Genomic DNA, 19,972 nt, shown 5'->3' with positions numbered 1-19,972 from the left:
CCCCTAACAAGTCAGTTATCCTAATGCTCCCTCTGTTTTGTTATCTGTAAAATAAAGATAATAGTACCTCCTTCATTATGTTGTAAGGACCAAAGGGATTAATTTTAAAGGTCTTAGAAGAGTGCCATTATTTTTACCTTTTTCTATACTAGAAGATCAAGATGGATAAAGGAATATGTGTGATGGTTACTGTGATAGAAATTCATGTTGCAGGAAAGGAAGCTGAGACACAAAGAGAGATATTAGGGTCTATTGATGGAGTTAATTGTAGAACTGGGGCTTGCTCTCAGGACTCTGATACTAAATCCTATACTTCTTCATATGGTTGGCACTCAATTTGCAATGAAAAACAATTGTGAAACAATAAAGTAGACACCTTTGAATAGCATGATTTTTTTTGTGAAATCATTCAGTACGGTGACTTAAATTTTGCAGACTGTTAGAGAATGTGATGAATATGTGGGCTATATTTGTGTGTGTATAAATTTATATTTGTTTGTGTATTTTACATGTCTGTTTATGTGTACATGTATATAATTGCAGTATATTACACTTTAGACAAAACACAAAAACCATAATTCATTAAGAGAAAACTAATATGTAAGTATTAAAAATGTCTTCTTGATAAATCACAATGAAATTATGACAGATAAATATTTGCAAACATATAAGATACAATATTAATATTCACAATATATAAAGAACTCCTGTGAATAAATATGACTAAAAAACCCCCAAAATGCATGAAAAGACAATTCACCACATAGGAAATTCAAAGAGCCAATAATTATGAAAACATTTTCGAGCTTAGCAATCATTAAGGGAATTTAAACCAAAGTAGGGACATATCATCCTACATCCATCAGACTGGCAAACAATCCGACAATATAAATATGAAGTATTGGTGAGCATGTAAAGAAAATTATCAGACATTTCTGATGGGAATGTAGATTCACGTAATTCCTTTAGAGAACCAACTGATACAACATAGTAAAGATGAAATTGCTCATATCCTACAACCAACAATTCCACCTGGAGGTGTAGACACCCATAGAGTTCTTGCACATGTGAAGAGACGTGTATAAGAACATTCTTCATTATTGTGTATAACAGTGAAAAAGTGAAAATGTCTAATGGGAATGGAGAAATCAAGTATGGCATAATCAGTTATATACTGAAATAGTACATAGCCATTCATTACTAGTGAACACATTAGTTACATATATTTATATAGGCAACCTAACATATAATGTTGAATGATTAAAAACAAGTTGAATAAAGCAGTATCATATTTTTTAAGTATTGATGTACATATAAAATGACCTAGAGGTATATTTAAGATGTAGACATACACAAATCAAATAGTAGTTGCCTCTGCATAGCAAGGCAGGGAGTGGAATGTGATGGGGATGAGTATATACTGTTTCAAATTTACCTGAAATGCTTGATTTTTTTTTTTTAAACCTGCAACAGAGTAGTAAATTATTACCATTTGTTAGTTCAGAATAGTACATGGTGGTGATGGTGTGTGCGTTTATATTTTTATACTGTATTTTAAAAATGTTTCTTCCAAAATATTTATTGCCAAAGGTTTTCAGGAGACCTTTGCAATGGGGAAGATGGTATTATTGAATAAATAATGAGGATATCTGAAGAAGAATTATTGATATAAAATGCTTCCCTCAACTCTGCTACTCTGTCTCATCACTTTCTCTTTTTCAGGATTCTTTCACAACCAAATGCAAGTATTAATTTTACAAGTTAATCCCTTGACCCAGTGGCATAGGAACATAGATTTATTTTCCAGATTAGCAGAAAGCATGGCATGATTTCAAGGAAAGGACAAATTAAATAATTTATTTGGGAGTACTCAGATTGTGATAATCCTTATTTGCTTCAGTATGGACACTGTTCAAGACAATTTGTACATTGTAAGATGTAGTGAAACGTAGTGTTTAAGAGGTTGGGGGTAGGAGATGGGAGCAGGCAAGGCTTCACTAGTGGTCTGGTGACACCCTGGTAGGATGAGCTTTTGTGACTGGGGCAGGAGGAATGCACTGCAACTTGAAAAACTAGTGACAGTCCTTGCACTTGAAGCAGACATCTGATTTTTTTCTAGAGTTCCTAGGATGACTTGATTTTCCTTTTGTTTTAAGTACTGAGCTGTTGCTCAGCTAATCAGGTGATATTGATTGGTTCTCACTTATTCTTCATGGGATGCTGTACTCAGTGGAGTGTATACAAAAGGAATAGAAATAGAAGCCACTTAAAAGCACTACCTAGTAACTATCTGAAATATCTCTCCAGTAACAAAGTTAAGATTTTTATTCACTTATACATACTTTCCTCCACCATCATAAATCAACAAATAAAATGCCTTCAGAATAAGACTTCTCTGGTGAGCTAAATTTAATCTTATGTTTTGCGGGTAAAATAATTTTCTTCTTCTTTTCAATTAACCTTCTGGAACACAGATCTCTCACTGCTGGTATGTAATGACTTCTGCCCAAATTACCCTCAATTTTAATATATTTTCCACAAAGGCCAACTATGAAATATTTCCAGTTTCTTAATTTCTTCTTTTTGACTTTTTTTTCCTCACAAGAATACATTTCCACAATGACATGTAAATGCTACTTAGGCTCATTTGATACATCACTCAGAAAACCTTTGCAAGCCTTAATAACATTTTCACTTCTGTTTGCTATTGTGGTGCATGGTGCTGACACGCTTTGAAAGTTTGTGGTCTTTCCCAGCACCTGCTTTTTTCAAATATGCAATTGAATTTTTCACAGTTGAACTCTAACATTTCTCTCCTAACTGAGCGAAGTTTCACAACACATTTGAAATATTTCTGAGGCTGGGCATATGTTCCTGTTTATCCAACACAAAGCTGAGGCCTCTTTGAACTTTCATCTCCTGATAATGTGCCTCATATTTTAACATCATAACACTCTATGATTGGAACTGTTTGGAGTCTTTTGTGCTATCCAAAGAATTTTTTCCTTTTTTCTCGCCTCAATTTTTCTCCTTCCTCGTTTTAACAGCGGTCTAAGGGCTGCAATGGAAGTGTATGTTGGTGGTCAGTGCCAATAAACCTTTGCTGTGTACCCTCTGCTTTCTCAGTAGGGAATTTTCCTAGACTCTATCTTAAACACATTTAAAGTCTTACAAGACCTTCTCATGAAATCTAATACACCAATGTGGGTGTCAGAAACCCAATGTATGCTAAACAGCTTTGCTCCCCAAGTTGAACCCCTTCGTTTGTTTTTTCTCAAATGTGTTACTAGCCCCTTTCCAGCTTCCCTTTCCATTCTATTTCAGATGTGTTGCTTCCCACAGGTCATGAGAAGTTAGCATAACAAAGCTTTATCTCCATTAGGAGCTGGAATGATGTGGGCACAGCTTGGATAGGCTACGACACAAAAATTCATGTGGAATTTCTGTCAGGTTTGACTTTTTATCTTTTCTGTGTTTTTTTTTTTTTTTTTAAATCTGGCTCAGAAGAACCTGAAAATGACTTTTCTTTGGCTCTTTAACACCTTCTTCACACACCACAAGAATATTATCCAGGATGCGTTTGGCCCCCTATCTGCCATGAAACCTTGGTGAGATATTTCCCTGGAGTTCCTCCAAAGCTGGAGAAGCCCACATGGCATCCTTTTACACTTCTCAGGAAGAAAGGAGGTATTCAAACTACATTTGTTAGCTGTTTTCTTGGTTGGCTCCAAAATACCAGCTTTACTTGAGTACTGGCACCTTATGCTAAGAAAATATTACCTTTTAAGTCCTTCTTTTTAGATAGACTTTGATATATTCTCCACCTCTTTCTTGTCTCCGACTCCTACTCTTACCTTTTCTTATGAAAAAGCATAAGTCTCTCACATGAATTCTGAGGGAACAGACAAAATGATAAAGTGTTTTAAGATATAATGATTATTTGGGTCACACAGAAGCAAAACTTAAGCATTATTGCTCAAAAGATTAAAACCTCCAATTTTAACATTTACATTTACCTCAAGATGAGTTGATTTATTTTCAATCTAACTTTTTCTGCAGTATTCATTGTTTGAAGTTCTTTGTAAAAAAAAAAAAAATTACACATTCAAGATGACATCATAGTTATGTTTGTCTCTCCCTGAAAGTTTACTTGAGTGATTGGACAAATGAACTTTTCAGTAGTACTGTTTCTTTGTCTATATTTAAAAAAATAATTTTTTATCTCTTTTATCCATGATTATATTTATAAGGAAGAAAGTAGCAATAAATTAGCTTGTTTAGTATAGACATACTGACTAACTAATTGGCCCATCTGGAATCTATTCAGAACTAAAATACCTGCGGTTCTCATCTCAAGATGGCATAGTTTATATTTTCCAGGATACCCAGTACAGTAGAAAAGTCAAATTCTGTGGAAGTTTTGCCTTTAATTTGCTTGTTTAAAATAATAAAATGTTCCTAACCAAGAGTTATATCAGTTCACCTAACTTAGAAAACTTACATAGGGCCTCCCCGGTGGCGCAGCGGTTGAGCGCTGGGTTGCGAAGCTGCCCGCGGCCTCTGCAGCGCTGTTTCGATCCCCGGCTGCTCCCCGGCCACCGGAGGAGGGTCCCATATGGCGCGCAGACCTCTCCTGCCGCCCGCTGCTCCCCTCAGCAGTGTACTTCGGTCCTTCTGCCTGCTCTGCTCCCCGCTCTGGCTCTGGTGAATTCTCTCACCCTCCCGGCTTCTGACTGTGCCCAGTGCATGTATAAACAGACAAACAAAACAAAATAAATAAATAAATAAATAACATGCCTCTATTTAAAAAAAAAGAAAGAAAACTTATATAAATAATTTCTCCAGATATGTGGTCAATGGTCATGGTAGACAGGAATATCTCTTTACTTTCTTCAATTTTCTATGTATTCTGGATTTCTCATAAGTTTTTGAAAAAAATTACTCTGTTTTAAGTGTAGGATTTTAGAAAGACTTATTAGAAGTGAATCAAGGTCTACTGTTCCCTTTTCTGCATAATTGTTTATACACTATTACCAGACTGGTTCTGTTTCTTTTCATTTTTCTCTTTTTTGATTCATTGTAATGCACTTATTTACTCACTCAGCTATTAAATATCTCTGAAATATACAGAAAGTTCAAAACAAAATAGTCTTTTCAGCATCTGACCAGGTTAATTTACATACCTGGTGTATCAAACCATCAAAGGACCTTGCATTATAGTAAAATAACTTTAAAAAGACACTGTTCACATCATACTGCATTACACAAAATTAATAAATATACTGCAGATAAGTGAAAAAGAGGAAGTATTATTTCAAATAATCTTCCTTAAAAATTATTTGAAAGGGAAATACACAAAAGCTGAGAAAGGAGTCAGAATTGAACACCAAGAATGAGACTGAATGAGACTTGTTTTAAGTTAAACATACAGTGCTCAAAAATTATTATTTGTAATTATAAAATGCAAAGTAAATGTCAAAGTGATTTTTCAGAGAAAGTACCAAATGTCCATTATTGTATTTTAGTATCAAGTAGGTGAATCTGAACATTTAAATTTTGTTAATAAAGATGATAAAAGTCATTGGAGGGAAGACGGAAAGAAGCAGACATTTGCTAAGGTCTTTGTCTTAAATATAAAAGCATTCAAAAGATGAATTCATTGTTTATTTTAGCTTTTACCACTATTCAAATTACAAAAGTAGTTATTATTTATTGTATATTGCTTACGAAACAGCTTCTACTTACTGATTTATATTTTTCCTTTATTTATCCTTTATATTTTCCCAGTATTTCTGAAATGAATCAGTTTATATACTCTTATTTCAGCTATTATTTGGATATATTCTGCAAAACAAAATTATTTTAGTGCTTTCTCTAAAAATATAAAACATTGGATTTTTATTCAATCAGGATTCAATGATCAAAACCAAAATTTAATTTGCACTTTCTTTTCCTCAATAATTTTTCATTGAAGCTGCTAAATACAGGAAAAATATATTAATAAATTAAAAAGGAGAGGGACTAATTTATGGATCAAGGGTGATTGTGTATGTCAATTTTGCTTATGATAATACTGAGACTCACTTAAAGAAAGGGGAGGAAAATTAATCCTACTGGGTGCAAAGCCACCATTTAGCCAGAGGAAGTAGGAGAAGGTCTGGCTATTCCCTACTGAAAGATTTAATCAGAATGTGTAGGAGGGTAGGAGCAAGAGTGATAAGCGATGGATCATCTGCAATCCTATGTTCCTATCTGAGACCCAACATGCCTTCTAGAAATGTCTTAATTCCCCTAATTCAGTTTATATCTTTTAAAATTAGTTAGTTTTTTCTAGTCTACATCACATAAGTACTCAGTTGGAGGATAGACTCCCTGAGCTGCTTTTGTGTCATTCTCATACTAAGGACAGGAAGGGAATGAATGTCACCTAGGAAAATATAAAACGAGCCTAATGGAAAGCAATGATTTACCTTTTGCTAAAACAATAATATCATTGGGATTTGAGAAAATATGAGGAAGTCCTTGTAGAAAAAACACAAGTTTCAAGAATCTTAAATAAGCTAGCAGTTTCATACATATATTGCCATTTTAATAAGGACACTTGAAAGAGAACTGACTTTTCAAAATATGTGAGTTGTATTTTTGTATATAATACACTCTAAAAAATTTAACTTTATTGACATGCTTTAAGCATAACAATGAAATGCTTAAAGATGGAGTGCTTAAAATGAGTTGATCACATATTTGATGTTGCCTCTTCATACTTGAAAGTATTTTGAATTAATGGAGTAGGCAACTTAAAAGTGAATATCTTTATTATTTGTTGAAAAACTATATAAAATATTTCAAAAGAACATTTTGCCCATTTGAGGATCCTGGCATTTTATTACCAAACAATTATAAGAAAAACACAGATTAACTCCATCATATTGATTAATTAATCAACTCAATAATTTTTTTTTTATCATTGACTATGTTAGGTCCTGGGATACACAATCTGTCCTCATGAAGCTGGCACAACAACTGCAATGAAACAGTCCCCCAAGGTTAACAAGCTACCTCAAAAGGAAATGATTCAAAATAATAGCACTTGTGCTAGATTGATCATAATCACTGATCTTTTTTCTTTTTCTCTGTTCTCTCTTTCCTGTAATATGAATATTACCTTTAAAGTACCATGATTGAGAACAGTGTGCTAAGTGCTTTATAAACATTATCTCATTAATCTTATTGATGCATAACAATCCCTATTTAATCCTTATAGATATTACAGATTAGAAAGATTAAAAAAACATACCTCAGGCACTTATCATAGAGTGATTTGAAACCAGGGTTGGTTTCACTTTGAATGCTCCCAACCACTAAGAGACGTTACAAAATAGGTCATAGAAGAATTATAAAAATCATATTCACCTGGAATATTACATAATATGCTAAAAGATAAAATAAAATTTGCCTGGAACTTAAATTTGTAAGTTATGTTTTTCTGCAAGAATGGTAACAATTCTTAATTTCCTTTAAATCATCACAATTTCCAACTGTTCCCTTTTCTTTAAATCATCACAATTTCCAACTGTTTCCTTTCCCATTGACCACCAATGAGTTGAACTGGTGGCCAACTCATTCGTCTTTATTGAAGTTCTTCTTCCCAAACTTGCACAAGGAGTCCAGTAAAATAGTCCACTTAGCTCAGGGTAACCTGTAGCTTGTTTTGATCATGGTTTGGGTATAGGGATATTTGGAGAGATTGGGAAACTTATAGCCATTACTTTTTGAGGTCTTGCAATCTTTTTGGGATATTGTCAGTAAATAGGGAGTAGGTCTCTTACCCCCTGTGCTGCAAACAGTTGTAAAATGTAAAAACTTGTTGATACATGAAACTACAGTTTCCCCATATCCTCACTAATCTCATGAGAGGTTAAGGTAAACTTATTCAAGACTGATACCCTGTAGGGTGGCTTCTCAAAGGGAAAACTGAACTTTTACAAAGTTCCAGGGAAACTGACCCATATAGTCCAGGTTTAGAGCCACCAATACTTGTCAGTCTCAAGGTGTGAACCCCACTTCCTTACCCCAATTGACAATTGGAAGAGCCAGTGCTTCTTTAAGTAGGAAGGCAATTGGGTGAATTCTTTGCTAACTAACCCCTACATGCAACTAATAATGTCAGGCTTAGATTTCATCTACCTCACTCACAAGAAGGGACTTGCATTCTTTCCACCCATGAACAAATTAGCAGCTTGGGAACAAGGGACTGGGAACAAGGTAACAAGGGACTGCTCATCATATGCAATTGAATCCTGGCTTTAAGCCCCTCAGGCAAGGGGTTAGCATTTCCTTATGCTGTGGAATAAAAGCATCACAGCCCCAGGATCTGAGCCCCTTTCCCAGATTCTGGAGTTGAGGGTCTTTTCAATTGCTGTGTGGGGGCCTCCCCCGTGGCCCAGCGGGTCGTGCGCAGTGCTGTGAAGCTGTCCGAAGCCTCTGCAGTGCGGGTTCGATTCCTGGCTGGCCAGGGAGAAACCCACATGGTGCGGCAGACCTCTGCTGTCTTACCCGCTGCTCCCCTCAGCAGTGCTTTCAGTTTCTCTGCCTGTTCTGTTCCCTGCTCTGTCTCTGGTGAATTCTCTCACCCTCCCATGCCTCTGGCCTGTACCCCAGCTATTGTACAAATAAAAAATAAATCTTTAAAAAAAAATAAATTGCTGTGTGATACTCAGCCCCCTTGAATACTCCCTAGGAAATACTACTCAAGGAAGACTGACTTGTGAGGTGTGGCCACTTGAACTTGTTTACACACTATTTGAACATTGTGAAATTAAATTTCTTTCTTTGCCAACTGGAAGGGTATAAAATGATATATAGTGTATTTTATAATCCATTTTATTAATGGATTAAGCCTCATTCCACATGTTTATTAGTTATTTTCTTTTGCTCCTCTGTGATGTTCTTGTTCAGTCTTTGCCATTTTCTTATTCATTTGTAGAAATTTACAAGAAAAGCAATTGTCTATCTTTTATACATGCTGCAAATCTTTTATCCCTATGTTTCTCTTCTAATTTATGGTATCTGTGCTTACAAAACAAAATTATTTCCACTCCTAAATTTCATCCAAGCGTCAAGGCATTTTTTTTCTTTTTCAAAAAAACATGTGATCTTATTTATTGTTACTCTTAGAAAATCTAATTTTTGACTGGTTTCTGACAGAAGATAGAAGCCTCTGTCTCTTGGAAGTGTTCCTGGCATTTCTCTTTGGCTTCCTATTCTCTTGGCCAAAATTTTAACTTATTCTGCAGGCTCTTCATTTTTCTCAGTAAACAGTTTCTACAGAATAATACTCTGATATTATGTGTTGCAGAATAAATAACAGAATCTTGAATCTTAGGCACATAGGTGCTGGGTATCTTTATTATTACTGAGGTCACATTGGTTACATCATTATTTATGTTTTAGAGGTTTATGTTTTATAGGATCTCCCCCTTCAGGTGTTGCTACTACACCACACCCACCACCAGAGCACCCATAGTCCATCCCCATAGTGCTCCTTCCAGACTTGGTTCTCACACCTACCCACTCCGCTCTCCTTCTGGGAGCAGCAGTTCTACAGTCAGATGTCGAGGGTTTGTTGGTAGTTTGGATTTATCTGACCCCCTTTTTCCCTCTATATTTCATATATAAGTGATACTATCTTGTATTTGTCTTTCTCCTTCTGACTAATTTGCTGAGAATCAACCCCTCCAGTTTCATCCATGTTGTTGCAAATGGCAAGCGTTTGTATTTTTTTGATAGCTGAGTAGTTTTCTATTGTGTATATATACACCACACCTTCTGGATCCACTCATCTGTCCATGGGTATTTAAGTGTTTCCATAACTTGGCTATGGTAAGTAGTACTGTAATGAACAGAGGAGTGCTTATTTCCCTTAGTGGTTTGGTATTCTTTGGGTAGATACCTATAAGGATTGATAGGTCATATAATAGCTCTATTTTTAATAGTTTGAGAAATCTCCATACTGTTTTCCACAGGGGCTGGAGAAGACTTTGTTCCCACTAGCAGTGTGAGAAGGTTCCTTTTCTTCTACATCCTCGCTGATGTTTTTACTTCAAAATTCAGTCTGAAGTCAACTAAACATGAATTTCTCATTATGAATAACTACTAATTTCTGAACTTCTGTGCAGAAGTACAATTTTATTTATTTTTCATATTTTATTATAACTTTTTAAATTGAAGTCAGTTGATTTATAGCATTATATAGGTTTCAGGTTCACATCCTCGTAAACTAACATTTGGCCTTATGATGGAACAGAGTATTTGAGTATGTGGGAACTCTGGAGAGGACCAGCATTTGTGTAGCCTGTCTTCTTACGTGGTTACCTTAAGTCCCATCTACAGGAATTTCTGTGCAAGTTCACTATATGTTGTCTTTATGAGCCACATCACCATTGCAATTTTATTTCTCAGTAGGCCACTAGGTAGGAAAAAAATCAGCTGTGATTGTAATTTTAATGAAGCAGAATTTACATTGTTTCCAGGCTGTCTGCCAATTTGCTATTTAGGAAAGTTAACCCAGATGCAGTTTAATCAGTTTGCCTTTTTTTAATCACAAAAAAAATCTCTTGTCAAGATCAGATGAAGGGTAATAATACACCCTTAGTGGTTTTGAACATCAGACAAGAGTCAGTCCCTGACTTCAGTGAATAAGAACCAGCTGCCATTTCCCAGAGGCTTGAATGGTCCATTCTTCACTCTTGCCGTGGTCTACTGCACTCATATTCTCTCCTCTTCCTTTTCCAATCGGATTCTTTTGGTTCAGCAAACCCATTAGCAGCCGAGGTGAGGGCTCGACCAAATATGTCAGAAGCAAAATTTGACTTTATTATAGTCACTCTTCCACTTCCATTAAGTTAGGAAATCTTTCATTATGTTACAGGGCAGCATGAGGGGTACCCCAGGAACTCTGACCCTGTCTCTTCTAAACAGATTCTGCCATGTGCTGCATCAAAATAAAACATACTCTAGAGGAAAGGAACTTTAATACAAATAGTGTGCACTAAAGAGAAGAGAAGGGAAAGGAATGGATTAAGTAGTTTCCAAATCAAAGTTACCCATCCCAGACAAACAGAGTTGACCCAAAGCAGGGCCACTGAGGCCTGAAAGCCTGCTACAAGTCTAAGGCACCTCCTGATGGGGACCCATAGAAAAGGGGCAGAAGAGGCCCAGGACAGCTGGGACAGAAGGAGTAAAATCAAAATCAGGATAAAAGCTGGCATTGTCAGCCTCCCCACAGGCCTCTCACCCACATCTGTTTCAACCAGTCTAAGACCAAGAAGCAAGTGCAACAGAAGCTCCATGTGCCTCCTCCAGGTCTCCTGGCTCCACATCTTTCTTCCTTCCTCTCCTAGTCTCCTCTCCAGCTTTTCCTCCTCCCTGCTTAGCCGCACCCTTCCTTGGGTCTAACCTGGAACCTCCCCTTTCCCTGGGAACCGCTCTGTTAACAATTACATTAAAAATGTCTTGATAAACAGATGAGTTTTATACTCTCACAGAACATTGGGATTGTAGCTACTATTTCACATTTTACATAGCTGATTCAAATAGAACTTACATTTTGTGTTCTATCATGTTTCTGTCAGTTAAAATGTGTGTATGTAAGTGTGTATACAACCACCACAGTATTGTGGTATCAGACCTGGATACCAAATGTTTGTGATGAGACCAGGTAATAAGATAAGATTATAGCCCCTGTTCCTAAGTAAATACCTAAGTAAGGCTATAGTGGCATTGATAAAACTAGTACATAGTGCAAAATCAAGAAGCAAAATAGCTCATCTCAGTCCTAGAAGTGTTGAGTATTTCCCTGGCAATAAATAAATAAAACACATCTTTTACCATGTAAATGGCCATATCCATGCCTTGTTCCTTTCCTCACCACCAGCCCCTCTCCCTCTCTCTCCCACTTTCCGCACCAGAGTAGGCAATTACATAATGTGTGCATCCTGTGCCTGTTGGGGCCTCACATACCTCCCCCCTATTTCCCTTCTTTGTATCAAGAGGCACTAATCTCCATGTTTGTGGTTTCCATGCTTTGCTGACTTCAGACTGGATGGTGAAGTTGGTTGAGGGGAGGAATAAACCAGGTTATCCCTGGCTAGCCTCCTTGCAAGGAGCTTCTAGAGTCTAGCTCTTGGCTGGCACACCAGCTATGGTTCCAGCTTCCAGGCATTGGGAACACTGCCGTTGCCCTTTATACCTTTAGTCATGGGTGTAGGTGGCTTCCTGTTGTTGTTAACCTGTCCCCTGTTTGGTTTCTCAGCTCTCTCATCACCCATGGAATCAATTTGCTGAATTAAAATCTCTTTAACTACTCAGGTAGTTTCTGTTTCCTGGCTAGTCTCTGATGATACACATCGCTTCCTTACTACATATGAAATAAACTTTCTGATTTTTTTCTTTCCTTTTTCACTATATGCAAAGACTGAAATCGTTCCATTACCCACAGAGAACAAAGCCAAAAATTTAACTGCAAAGGGGAAGCTTAAGAATGTGAAACTTTTTAATTTGTTATGATATATCTGTTGACTTGCTCTATTTAGAATATATTTATTGAAAAAAGAAATCTCCCCATCAAAAATGGTTGTAGTGAAGGAAAAAAGAATTGCTAGTCCAGAAATAAACTCTCGTATTTGCAGCCAATTGATTTTTGACAAACTAGCAAAAGGAAATTTAATGGGTAAAAATATTCCTACAATAATGGTGCTGGGACAGCTGACCACACAGACCACATGACTCTCACGTTGTATTTCTCTTGACTCAGTTCACATATTCCTCTATCCACCCTGTATCCATAAGCTTTGATTTTTCCACTTGAATTTAGTATAATGATTCATCCAGTGTTGAATTCTACTTACCATTTCCCTGCTGAGAGTTTTTGACCTATGTCTTATGTCAGGGATCTCACATATATTGAATTCTATTACTTAAACCTATAGTCTCTATAGGGAGAATTTTTAATAATGTGATTATTTTTATGTTTCATAGTAATTAAAGGATGATGCTGTTATTTAGTGGGCAGAAATGCTAGATGATCCATTATGCATATGTCAACTTTGCACAATAGAGAATTATAATATATGACTTGCAAACATCTCATCAACATTTGTGTAAGGGAAAAATAGTTTACAATTATTTGAGAGCCTAGAAAGTAATTTCATATCACAACAAAGTTTCTTTTTTCATAGTTAAAATATAAACTAAAATTTCAGGAATACAATACTGTTTAAATCAATGGAATACTCACTATGTTTTCTGAGCATTGTTCACCATTTCAAAAAGCCACATCAACAAAACAATACCACTCATTATAAGTGAGTCATCAATATAACATGCCCATGTCAGTTGGCGAAGGTAGCTGCCACATGCAAATATATAACAAAGGAAACCTCAGACTCTTTAAGCAAAATTAAATATTACATTAATGAAGATATATACAAAACACAGGGATCTCATTAAATTTTATCAATAAAGATTTTTTTATTTCATACTACTACAATTATGTATTTAAAATATTTTTGTAAATGACAATGGTAAGAAATCTAGATTTTAAAATTTACATATTGAAATTATTTATTTATTTTAGGGGTTGCCTGTTTTGCCAACATTATGCGCACGGATCTGTCCCTATCATAGTTTTTCTGTGGTTTCTCTCACTTACTGCTCTTTTTTGCAGCACACCCTCTATCCCCATGGCTTGTCAAATGATATGGTCTCCTGGGTCTTTCTAAGTGCCAGAGACTGATTGTGAGCCTCAATATGTGGAGGAATCCAAAGCAGGAGATATGTTTTCAAAGCTATTTTGTCACTATCCCGTCATAACATTGGGAATTATTTTGACATTACACTTATAAATAAGGCCCAACTCATTTGTGCTAATATCATACTTCATCATTTTCTCTGTTTCCAAAGTCTGTAATTTGTCTTGGCATGTTATCTTTATTTCATTTAAGATTATTTCCATTTTTCTTATAGACAAATAAGTCTGGTCTGTTAGGACTTATTTTTGTCTTACTGACCACATTTATCTCCACTCTTCATCATTCTGAATTTCTTTACTGAATGGTTTCTGGTCTTTACTCTCTTTAATTCCAATATATTCATTAGCAGTAGGTGCAAGCATCTGTCTATATCACCAAGTTTTATGGGAAAACCTTGCCTAAGCATCTACATATTGAAATGCATGTTATTTCATTACAAATTACCTTTTTATTTCCCTAGCAGTGCTGTGCTGAGCCACAGTGGAACTGAGCCTCCTTGATGCTAACAAACTGAACTTAAGGACAAGCATTTCTGATCTCTGTCCACATCTTCATTCTCCTAGTTTTCAGCGCAGAGATGTCTGTGAAGTCTGGCTTAAAGCAGCAAACAAGAGAATCAATCACTTGGGTTTTCTCTTCTGGATAGGAACACTCCCAGTTTATTTACCATTCCTCACATGACATAGTTTTAACTGTTGCAGTATTAGTCACAAGGTGTGTTCAGTTCTAGCTCTTGGATGGTTTTAGAATAAATCCCCTAATACTCTTTGATATTGTCCTCAAGTTTCACTTGAGTTATTTCAATAATTGAAATTTTAGCCTTGTTTCTCTTCCTTCCAATTCTACTTCCACAGGAATCCATTTAACCTGAAATGCCAGTATGATTGTGTAACTCTCCTGCTCAAAGACATTCAATTTATATAATCTGTATATATATTGAAAATATTAAAAATTTATATATAAACACACATATTACATATTTTATATATAAAATTAGTAAAAGTTACATATAATTTGTTTCTATCTAAAGTTTTCAAATTTTACATATATATAAATATATATTATACCTCTTAATGTTTGTCATCTTGCCCCTAAATTAAGTCCAAATTCCTTATCATTGTAATCATTATTTTCTTAATGCTGCTCTTAATAACTTTACCAGTATCATTTCCATCAATCCCCTATACATAGACTTTTCTTATGCTGCATGTTGTTTTGCAGCTCCCTAAACACATTCATTTTTATTTCAGCAATCCATTTTCCTGGAATGACCTCTTCATGTCTGTGGGAATCTGCCATCCTTCAAATACACATTCAGTCGTGACTTCTTTACTGAACCTTTGCTTTAGCGCCAATCTGATTGACATCTTTCTCTTCTGAATTTTGAAGCCCCTTTTAATTTCTCTCACAGGTTTTATTTGACATCACATACATATTGCCGCACACATATACGCAAACACACAAATACACACATATATTTTAATTTCCTCTACAAAAATCCAAGTTCCCTAGTGAGTAGCATGGGTGACATTGAATTAATGCGAACTCTGGAGTGAGATCCACTGGGTCTGAATCTGAACTCAACCACTTACTAGCTGAGTGGCTTTGAATATAAAATAATAGTACACTGTCTCTAAGGTGTATTAAGCATGTCTTTTTAAGCGTGTCTTGTTGTTCTGATGCTTTCTACCTAGAACCTTTTAATACTGGAGACTTAGTTACCTACCCTTCCCAGGAATAGTCACCTCTGAACTGTAAACATGTCTTTCATATGAAAACTGTCAAGTCCAAAGCCTATTTACTCCCCACGTTCACTACCAGGAGCCTAGACTCAAATGCTCTAGGTAGTTCCCTGTCTCAATTACTCTAGTGCCAGGGACCAGGCAATTTAGGACAAGTTCTCCAGAAGCACTTCAACCCCCACTTCCCTGAAATCATTCTAACTAGCCAATCTTAAACCTTCTTACTTGTTCTTTATGTGTTCTTCCCAATGGAAGCCACATTAAAGGCTTTTGCCAACATTTTTTTCTACTCTCTTTGTCTCCTGATTGTGTTTGGTGCTTCTCTATGTGATACTCATAATTTGGCATGTCTTTCCTTCTTGGCAGCTATGAATAACTATATTTCAGTGATAGTCATATCATGATCTGTTGGCCTCACCATACCTTAATAATAATAAATCTATTTATTTAAATAATAATAAAACCTGTTTATTAAAATATAACAAATGTTGAGAGGGCCCAATGAGTTAATATATTGTTAATATTTGCAAAGCAATAGGTCAATGTCTGATGTATAGTTGGTGCTATATGAGTATTAACTATTATTGAGGACAGTGATGGTATGTCAAGCATCTTTGTGCTCTCCCACAATGCAATGTCTTCATATAATAACCTCTCAGTAAACATGTGATTAATGAATGAATGCAGCTCTTCAAATTACTGCTGTTCTCTCTATGATGTCTTCACTGAGAAAGCAGAAGTAACTTCATTAATAGTTTAGAAAATAGTATAATCAAGAGGAAAACATTAGTACTGATAATTTGAAGGAGAGTTTGAAAGGGAGCTAAATAAAGCTGAAATCAGAGAAATAGACTGCTATAAACAGAGGAGCTAAGAGCTAACAGGAAATAAAAATTTAAAGATGTGGGAGACTACAGAGGGAACCAAAAAAGGGGAAACTAAAACAATAGAGAAGTCAAATCCTAAGTTTTTGTTGTTACACCCTAATTACCAACACCCTACTCTGGGTATTCAGGTGTGACGATCTATCTGCAGACTTTGATACTGATAAAAATGGAGGAAAAAAGAGTAGAGCTGTTCAGTGCATGTGCTTAGGGCCAAAGTAAGAACTGCGTGAAATGATTCCATTTTCACTACATGAATTTTCACTTATGAAAAATTAGACTTTTGCAGAAAATATGAATTTGATGAGGACTAAAATTGTGTCATTTCTACCACAGAACAGTAGGTTGTCACAGCACAGAAAATAAATACAAGTGGCAAAATTCCATGTCAGTAATACATCCATAAATCACTAATATAGCCCCTGGCAAAAAATTTGCTGAGCTATATAATGTTAAAGGAAAAAGAACTCTTTAGGAAAAATGACAGACTTTCACCTGTGAGAAGTCAACTGTCAAGGCAGAGGGAAAGAAAAACTTAGAAACTTCTAGAAAAAATGTAAGTTGATTTTGTTAGGCATATATCACATCTTTCTCACCAACAGTGAGAATTTTTTTCTCACAGTTCTAGAAGAGAAAGCAAAGCTGAACTCAGCCAAAGTGTCCTGTATGAAAAAAAAAAAAAAATCTGTGTCCATAAGCTTGGAAAAGCACAGTGTTTCATTTTTAATTTTTTTAAGGGAATATGACAAATACAAAAACAGAACAGATGTTATGTCTCCAAGCAACATCATCTTTGACACATCTTGAAGTTTTGTGAAACCTGCTCTATTTTATTTCTAACTTTTTATACCATGAAGAAAGACAAAAATGTGTGATTTTTTATATTCCATTGTTAATTCTTTGCTCTTTTTTCTACTACAAAACAAGAAAATACTTTTACTTAAGCTTTCTCAATCTCTAATCAAAGGGCAGTTTAAGTGAAGTTACACATTTTACTTAATTTAACTGTATCACATAATTATTATTTGCAGATTCTGAAGAAGCACCTAAAGGAAACTATGCTAGAGCTAAGTGTATTATGCTATGGTATAAATGTGTTATTGTGTCACCTCTGCAACCCTTTAGGCAAAATTACTGTTTATTTTCAAAAATAAATTTATGGATCACAAAAAGAAAGTATACACAGAAAATTTGCGTCCTTTACCTGGCACAACAAATCAATGCTGTAGTCAACAGCTTTGTTCTTTATTTATTAAGCACTAACATACAACGATGAAATTATTAGACAAAGTAATGATTCTCTATCAATCTTTCTTTAGTTTTATAAAACCCAGTTTTACTCTGTCAGCCTTGTCAATGCTACTGAATATTAATGGGAATAAAGTTAATTGCTGGGTGGAAAAAGGTCTTACTCGAAGTGAAAAGGAAGCACCTTCTTGAAATCTGTCATTTTTGACAAGCCATAATTTATTTCTACTTAGTGATATGTACTGACAGGTTTCAAACCTCATTCTTATCTTTACCAAAAATTCTAATCATTTTCATTTGGAATATTGTTGGATCCTAAGTCTCTGACCACTTTCATCATTTAGAAAGAAATTATCTCATGATAGGTAGTTATACCTTCTTAGTCGAAGGAATTGTGCCTACAATTCTGTCATGTATAGAAGACATGCAAATATATTTATTGTATGTCAGCAACCAATAAGGAAAGAAAAACAATGACTTTCAGAATAAGAAAGGGTTATGCGTGAACATGGTAACTTGCTAGCGCAGCAACATGCAAGTTGAACAATTTCATTCAAAGAAAATGAATAATGAATAATCACTTAAGGTTCATCCTGATTAGATTGTCACCTGATTGGAAACACAACATTCAGTGTGTTAAGAATTTTAAGAAGTTTCCATTAAACTTTAACTAATTATAACTTTAAAACCATACATATTTTACTCTAAATCACTAGCCTTTCCAATGCATTATCATACTTCATTCAGTAAAATTTAGGAAGTACATTAACCTTGAAAATAAGCGTTGGCCAGTTTATAAGTCTCCTAGTGAAAAGGACCAAATAAAGTTAAGGTAGTGAGATGAAAATCCTTTCAGTACTGTCTACTTCCCCTTCACATGTCCTTATAGTTGCTTTTTTATGAGAATCTGCATTTATTGTTGGAAATTTTGAGTGACATGTTATTAAAGTTCATTGTGAGCCTTACACAAATAATAAGGAAAGCATTAAAAAGAAAAGAAACAGCTACAGAAAAGGGGTGTTCAATGATATCAACGCAGGATTTTGTTTTAGAGATTAGATTATGGGTTTAATGATTTTGGTAATGATTTAGTAAATGAAAACCATCTGTCCTCACAATTCAGCCTCTGATATTTAGCCATAGATTCTTCACTATATTCAGCACCTACATCTAAAATTTTAGGAGCCTGCTCTTTTCCCTTAGGCTGAAAGTAAGTGTCACATGTGACTGGCCGGCAGATTGGGTGGCGTTTATGTTGTGGTTCTTAGTCATCCCAATTTTTTTCCACCACATCCCAGTCACAATGGGGATAAATGAAAAGCAGCTGCTAACAGCCTCACAACAGTTCTGTAATTACTTTCCTGGGCTGGCATTATATGATTTGACAATGGCCTGGGGATGTAACAAATAAGAAAAACCTTGTCATTCAATTTAAAAGGCTTCCTACCAGGGCACATACTCCCCACTTCATCAGAATGACAGTACTCAACTCTGACACAGCCAGTGTGTTTAGTGCTGAGCGATGTAACTGCAGCCAGGTGGTGCCAAGCACAAACAGCCAACTTGCTTTCCTTTTGATACTGCTATTGAATTCAAAGAAGAATCCTAACTTAGGCCAGAGGTCTATCTTAGGTCCTAGAAGCACCAACCTATTTATTCAAAGAAGAAACTCTAATATATTGGGGTATTTTAGCTAAAAGAACAAGTTATTAGAGATGACAATCTCTCTTTGTCAAAGATTTAAAGTTTCTTCGATACCTAACTTATGCCATTACACAGCTCTGCATCATCAAGGTCCATCCTATCTTTGAGACATTATTAGGAACTGACTGTAGTGGTTATGGTAGACTAGCTATCATAAAAATTGATCCTAATTATTGATGAATTAAAACTGGTAAGATTTTAGTCCTCATTCATGTCATTTGTCCTTAAAGAGTTTGTTGGATGATCTTTTTATTTTTTTAATTGTTGTAATACTGGTTTACAACACTGCCTATAGTTTAGAGGTACAAGACCACACACTTCAGCTGTATGTTACCACACCACACCCACCACCAAGGTACACATTGTCCTCCACAACAGTCCTTTGTGCCCTGTAGGGTAAAGAAAATGTCAGGCTTTTCTGCCTTCCTGCCATCAGGATAGATCATGGATCCTTGAGGTCCTGAATGCATGCCTGATGGCGGGCACCTGGAGTAGGGTGTGGGCAGATGTAGATAGGATTCACCTGGGCTAAGACTGTGCTTTTAAGGGTGGCGTCATAGGGACTCTAGCAGCAGCAGTAGAA

The sequence above is a fragment of the Talpa occidentalis genome, unplaced genomic scaffold, assembly GCF_014898055.3.
Source record: "Talpa occidentalis isolate TD23 unplaced genomic scaffold, MPIMG_talOcc4v2.1 talOcc4.11, whole genome shotgun sequence".
Taxonomy (NCBI): domain Eukaryota; kingdom Metazoa; phylum Chordata; class Mammalia; order Eulipotyphla; family Talpidae; genus Talpa; species Talpa occidentalis.
This window is presented reverse-complemented; position numbering follows the sequence as displayed.